Below are 6,746 nucleotides of genomic sequence, written 5' to 3'. Positions count from 1 at the left end.
CAGATAGATAACATTTCTGAGGCTCAGTTCAGAGCTATAGTTATAAGACAGCTTACAGAAATAACAGCGGGACTTAATCAAGATGGGGAAGGAATGAAGGCTAGTCCTGCTGAAATGAATGAAGACACATATGAAACAAGTGGTGAGGGAAGGAAAACCAGGGATCAAATCAACAAATCAGAACAAACAGTCAACAAATGCAGAAAGAGGAAACAAAACGTGAGGAAAATGAGGAGGAGCTCAGAAACCTCTGGGACAGCTATAAGAGAGCAAACATCTGAATTATGTGATTGCCAGAAGGTGAAGAAGAAGAACTAGAAATTGAAAAATTATGTGAAAAAATAATGAAACAGAACTTCCCTAACTTGGGGAAGGAAACAGATTTACAGGTCCAGGAAGCACAGAGAGTTCCAAAAAAACTGGACTCTGGAAGAACCACACCAAGACACATTATAATCAAAATGTCAAAAATTAAAGATAAAGAGAGAGTCTTAAAAGCAGCAAGAGAGAAGAAGAGAATTATGTACAAAGGGGTCCCAATTAGACAGACTATCAGCTGATTTCTCAAAAGGAACTCTGCAGGAGAGAAGAGACTGGCAAGAAATATTCAAAGAAATGAAAAGCAAAAACCTACAACCAAGATTACTCTATCCAGTGAAGCTCTCATTCAGAATGAAAGGGCAGAGAAAGTGCTTCCAGGACAAAGTAAAACTGAAGGAGTTCATGAGATCCAAACCACTGTTATATGAGATGCTAAAGGGACTTGTTTAGGAGAAGGAGGATCAAAACTATGAACATTAACATGAAAACTGTATCGCAACAACCAACAACAGAAGCTAGGGAATCAAAACAAAGGCAAACTAAGTAGGCAATGAGAGCGGGAAAAGAATGATAGGTAGGGGAACATTATGGGGGGAGGTCAGCGGAAAGGAGGAAGGGGGTAAGAGGGGAAAGGGAGGCAGATGATGCAGGAATTAAGCATAGTAGGAGGGAGTGGAGTAGACAGGAAGATGTTGAGAAGAACTATATTCACAACCAATGGGCATGGACTAAGTGGGGGGTACAACTGGAGGGAGGGGGGGTCACAGGGTGGAGGGAAGCAGAGGAAAAGTAATTGGGAGAACTGTAACAGTAAAATCAATAAAACATATTAAAAAAAAACTGAAAACACCACTCAAAGAATGGGAGAAAATATTTGCAACTCGTATATTTGATAAAAGCTCATATTTAGAATATCCAGAATATGTAAAGATCGCTTACAACTCATTAAAAAGATAATAACCAAATTTTAAGATGGACAGAAGATTTAAAGAGACATTTCTCCAAAAACGATATACAAATGGCCAATAAGCACATGAAAAGATGCTTAATGTCTGAAGTAAACAGGCAAATACAAATCAAAGCTACCGTGAGATACTACCTTACATTCACTCAGATGGCTATAACCAGACAGACAGACAGTAACAAACGCCGGCAAGGATATGGAGAAATTGAAATCCTCACACACTGTTGGTGGGAATACAAAATGGTGAAGACACTGTGTACAGCAGTTTGGCACTTCCTCAGAAAAGGTAAATGTATAGTTGCTATATGGCTCAGCAATTCACTCCCAGGTATGCACCCAAGAGAATTAAAAATATGTCCACAGAAACACATCCCTAGGTATGGGACTGTCATAATAGCATTATTCATAATGGCCAAAAGGAATAGCAAATTCCTTGCAAAGCTCATAAGTGGCTCTACCACTTATTAACAAGTGTAAGCCTAGGTAAGTTGTTTAACATCTCTGAGTTCCAATGGGAATAATGATACCTGCGTCACAAGAGTTGTTGGGAAAATGAGATACAGCCTGAGGTAACACGTGATGAGCATTTACTGTGTGCAAAGCACTATTCTAAGAACTTTAGTCACGATATCTTACTTGTATCATAATTAAAAGTACCAAGTATACTGCCTGAAACATAATAAGCACCTAATAAATGTAAGTGTTAAAGAAACATGGGGCAGAGGATGAATTACTATGCTTTTGAGAGAAAGAAAATATCTTCTTATAAATGAGAAGACTAAGATGCAGTTGGAAAAAGAGAAGTATCATCGTAAGCTGCTGGGTTTGACAATCTCAAAACCTTTGTACTATTACAAATAAAACGACCCCCCTAGATGATCCTAAAGGACAGATTCCTCACTGCTATTTTTAGTGTCTTGTTTATGCCTTTCAGAACCCAAGAATAAGCTGCCAAGATTCCAGTCCATACCAAAAAGGGCATCCTTTAGTTGCCCACAGCTATCTAAAGGAACCCAATCAAGGTTAGTAGACAAGGGGAGCATTAGGGTGTCTCTGTGATCACTGCTCAATTTGCCTTCAGCGTGTGGCCTGACTTACCTCACTGATATTCTCAAGAGTGGGGTCAATAATTCAACAGGGATAAGGCTTGGATTTTCCTCTCATATCCTCTCAGTGCCTATGATCTTGGCACAATATGGATGTACCACGGACAAGCCAGAATGTGAACGTGCTCTACCTGGATGAGGTACAGCCTTTCTGCATTGTAGAGTCCTTTGTTTTCTAAAATCATGGAGCTCGTATCGTTAGAATCAATGAAGTGAGCTAAAAGCATTTTTTTTAATGTTTTATTTTATTTTTAGAGAGAGGGGAAGGGAGGGAGAATGAGGGGGATAGAAACATCAATGTGTGGTTGCCTCTTGTGCGCCCCTTACTGGGGACTTGGCCTACAACCCAAGTTTGTGCCCTGACAGGGATTCGAACCAGCAACACTTTGGTTTGCAAGCTGGCACTCAGTGCACTGAGCCATACCAGCCAGGGCTAAAAGAATTTTTTAAAACAAGCCATCAGCCCTGGCTGGTGTGGCTCAGTGCATTGAGTGTTTATCAATAATATAATGACTTCATTCAACGACTTCCGGCCAAGATGGAGTCCTAGACAGACACCCTGCATCTCTCTCCACAACTAAGAAGGAATACAACTACCTCAAAACTAGAGACAACCAGAAGTTCCAGAAAATCAAGCTGCATGGAAGTCCAACAAACAAAGATATAAAGAAGAAATACTCATCCAGATAGGTAGGAGGGGCAGAGCTGGGGCGGAGAGGACGCAGTGTGGTGGTGGCAGCAGCAGCAGCAGCAGCAGCAGCGACAGCGGTGGTAGCATCAGGCCGGCAGAAAGTGCAGTCACACATTTCAAAAAGCAGGGAGGGACACCTGGGGAGCGCTCCCGGCCAGACTGCACAGCTTAGAGGCCCGGCACTGGGAAAATCAAGCCTCATTGCTTCTGACTGTGCAAACCAGTGGGGGTTGGAGTGGAGGAAGAAACTGCTGGTCTCTCAGCAGAGCCTGCTTGTTTAGAGGGCCCCCACGGTCCTAGAACGACTGCAGACCCACTCACTGAGGGCACAACGGGCAGGGCAACAGCTAGAGAGGCGCCAGTCCCATACAGAAGTGGGAGAAGTGCCTGGAAAAGGGGCAAGTGCTGAGCAAGCGGCATTGTTACCTCTCTTTCCCCTCCCCCACATACAGCATCACAACGTGGTGAAACGGGTCATGCTGTACTGATGAATACCTTAGGCTCCACCCCTTGCAACAAACAGGAACAACAGCTCTATCTAAGACACAGAGGCAAACAAACACAGGAGCCTGTCAAGATGAGGAGACAGAGAAGTATGGCTCGAAAGGGGGAACGGACCAAGGCTCCAGTGGAAGAAATAAGCGATGAGGAGATAGCCAACCCACGAGATGAGGAGATAGCCAACCTAGCAGATGCAGAGTTCAAAATGCTGGTGATAAAGATGCTCACAGGCTTGACAGATATGCTTGAGTACGGCAAACGCATAAGGGAAGAAGTGAAGGCTATGCTAAGTGAAATGACGGAAAATCCACACAAAACCAATGGTGAAGGGAAGGAAATCGGACTTCAAATCAATGATTTGGAACACAGGGAAGAAAAATCAGTCAACCAGTACAGAATGAGGAAACAAGAATTGAAAAAAATGAGGAGAGGCTGAGGAACCTCTGGGACAACTTTAAACGTGCCAACATCTGAACCATAGGGGTGCCAGAAGAGCAAGAGCAAGAAATTGAAAGCTTATGTGAAAATATAATGAAGGAAAACCTCCCAAGTTTGGCAAAGGAAATAGACATACAAGTCCAGGAAGCACAAACAGTCCCAAACAAGCTAGACCCAAAGAGGACCACACCGAGACACATCATAATCAAAATGCCAAAGGTGAAAGATAAAGAGAGAAACTGAAAAGCAGCAAGAGAAAAGTAGTTATCTACGAAGGGAGGGGTGCCTACAAGACTATCTGTTGTATTCTCAAAAGAAACTTTGCAGGCAGGAAGGGACTGGCAAGAAGTATTCAATGTGATGAAAGGCAAGGACCTACAACCTAGATTCCTCTATCCAGCGAAGCTATCATTTAGAATGGAAGGACAGATAAAGTGCTCCCCAGACAAGATAAAGCTAAAGGAGTTCATCATCACCGAGCCATTGTTATATGAAATGTTACAGGGACTTATTTAAGAAAAAGAAGATCAAAACTATGAACATTAAAATGACAACAAACACAACTATCAACAACTGAATCTAAAAAATAGAAACAAAATTCAACTAAGCAAACCAGAACAGGAACAGAATAATAGGTATGGGGATCATTTGGAGGGTTATCAGCTGGGAGGGGGAAGAAGTAGAAATGAGGAAATGGTGCAGGGATTAAGAAGTATAATTGGTTGGTACAAAATAGACAGGGCGAAGTTTAGAATAATATAGGAAAGGGTGAAACCAAAGATCTTATATGCAAGATCCATGGACATGAACTAAGGGGGTGGGATTACTGGGGGAAGCGAGGTACCGGGCAGAGGGGAGCAAAAGGGGAAAAAATTGGGACTACGGTAACAACATACTCAATAAAATATACTTAAAAATAAAAAAGACTTCATTCAAGAAACTTACTGAATTATAATTACCTGAACCCCAGGGGTGAATCAAGATTTTGTGGAGTTTGACCATCATCTGTTCTGGGAAATCCTAATACAAACATGCCAAACTAGAAATATGAAAATTGTTAGTGCCCCTCCTAAAACTTTGAAAGGCGCCAATGCAAGTGAAGAGCTCTGAAGCTTAAGTTTCATTCAGTTTATGATAAGTCTACCTCAAACTTGTCACAAACTTGTTTAATGCAGAGAAAAGTATCGTTTCAACGTATAAAAACACCAGTAATACATTGTATAGACGATCGAATGACTCACCTTGAGGGGTGGCATCTTCCCTGGGCAAGTTGCCTTTGGAAAAAGATGCAATTTAGTTTACACCTTATCATGGCAGATGTTTCCTGAAGCAAATTAGCCTTGTCCCTAACAAAGATTTGGCCCCAAACAAAGGAGCCCAGCCTCCAGAACACACTCATGGCATTGTGACAAGCTTTTGAAAATAACTGTGAATTAATTAGTTCTAGCAGTACAGCTCTATGCAAATCACAGGAGTATTTTTATTTCTAACACCTTTTCCTGTCGTTTAAGATGAACCCAGAAACTGAAGAACTGCAAGCTGGTGCCTCCTGGATGACGAATCTTTTCTAACCCACCCCCCACTTCCCACTTAGTCTCCCTCCTCTCCCGTTACCCTGCTGCAGAGATGCTGGCATGGGTCTCCTATATTCTTCCCAACAACATCTGTCTTCCTCCTTCCAGTATCTTAAAGTTTCTTGGGGATAAAGTCCCTGCCCAATTCTTCCTTGTACCCCAGCACTTAGTACAGTGCTGATACACAGTGGGCATGGCACCCAGGAAACCTTTTTTCTTCCTGTGCTGCCTTCCTAACTATAGTGAAACTCAGGTTCTTATGAGAAACTCCCCGTGTTACACAATGCTTGGCAAAGCTGGTGAGTTTACGACATTGTACTCATACTACCGAGACCTCTGGGTGGGAGGACCCCAGAAGCCTGCTGCTCTGATGCGCGCGCCAAAGGAAAACTGACCCTCAGTCTTCTTTCCCCAAGTTAGGGATCAGCAAACTAAACAGGGAAAAGGAAGGCTGCTACAGATGGGACACCTGCGGGAACTGTCAGTCCAGCTCCAGACACACCCTGAACACCTGCATCTAACCCGAAACTGTGGGAAATTGGATTTCTGAGCCATAAGACGGTAAGACAGTCTTTTCAAAGGCAGGTGGAGGGGACAATCTTCCCCATAAGTCCAAAATCCTGTTCAGGCCCCTGAACATATGCATTATGCTTTGCTCGTGTCACTGAGAAATCACAGAATTTTTGAGCTGCGAGGGGATAAAACCCACACTTCTTACTGACGAGTGGTCAGGAAAGAAACTGGAATTAGGCTACGGCGATGTATTTTCTTTATGACTGTTTTTTCACAGCACACCTTAACATAAATAGCATATTTTCCCATACCTCAAAGGTTCCCATTGCCACAGACAATTCGCTTCAGAGTTACATACTTTCTCAAAAAGATAACATTCTGGGTTATTGAGGAGAGATGTGCCCTGTGGCAGGTTTTTAGGAAGACTTCCTGCGTTACCGTTTAAGAGACCCATGGTTGAGGAGAACTCTGAGCCAAGCTTAAACTCTTTCAGTCCTATGTTCCGTACATTTACACAGTTAGAAACTTTGCACGTAAGCAGGAATCTAAGTTCAATTTAGAAGTGGAATTTCAAGGACCATTCACAAGTCAGAGCAGCAGCACCGCTGGGATAGCCAGGACGATGCTACTTTGAATGA

Source organism: Furipterus horrens, unplaced genomic scaffold, assembly GCF_987537825.1.
Source record: "Furipterus horrens unplaced genomic scaffold, mFurHor1.1.pri manual_scaffold_11, whole genome shotgun sequence".
In the NCBI taxonomy this organism is placed as follows: domain Eukaryota; kingdom Metazoa; phylum Chordata; class Mammalia; order Chiroptera; family Furipteridae; genus Furipterus; species Furipterus horrens.
This window is presented reverse-complemented; position numbering follows the sequence as displayed.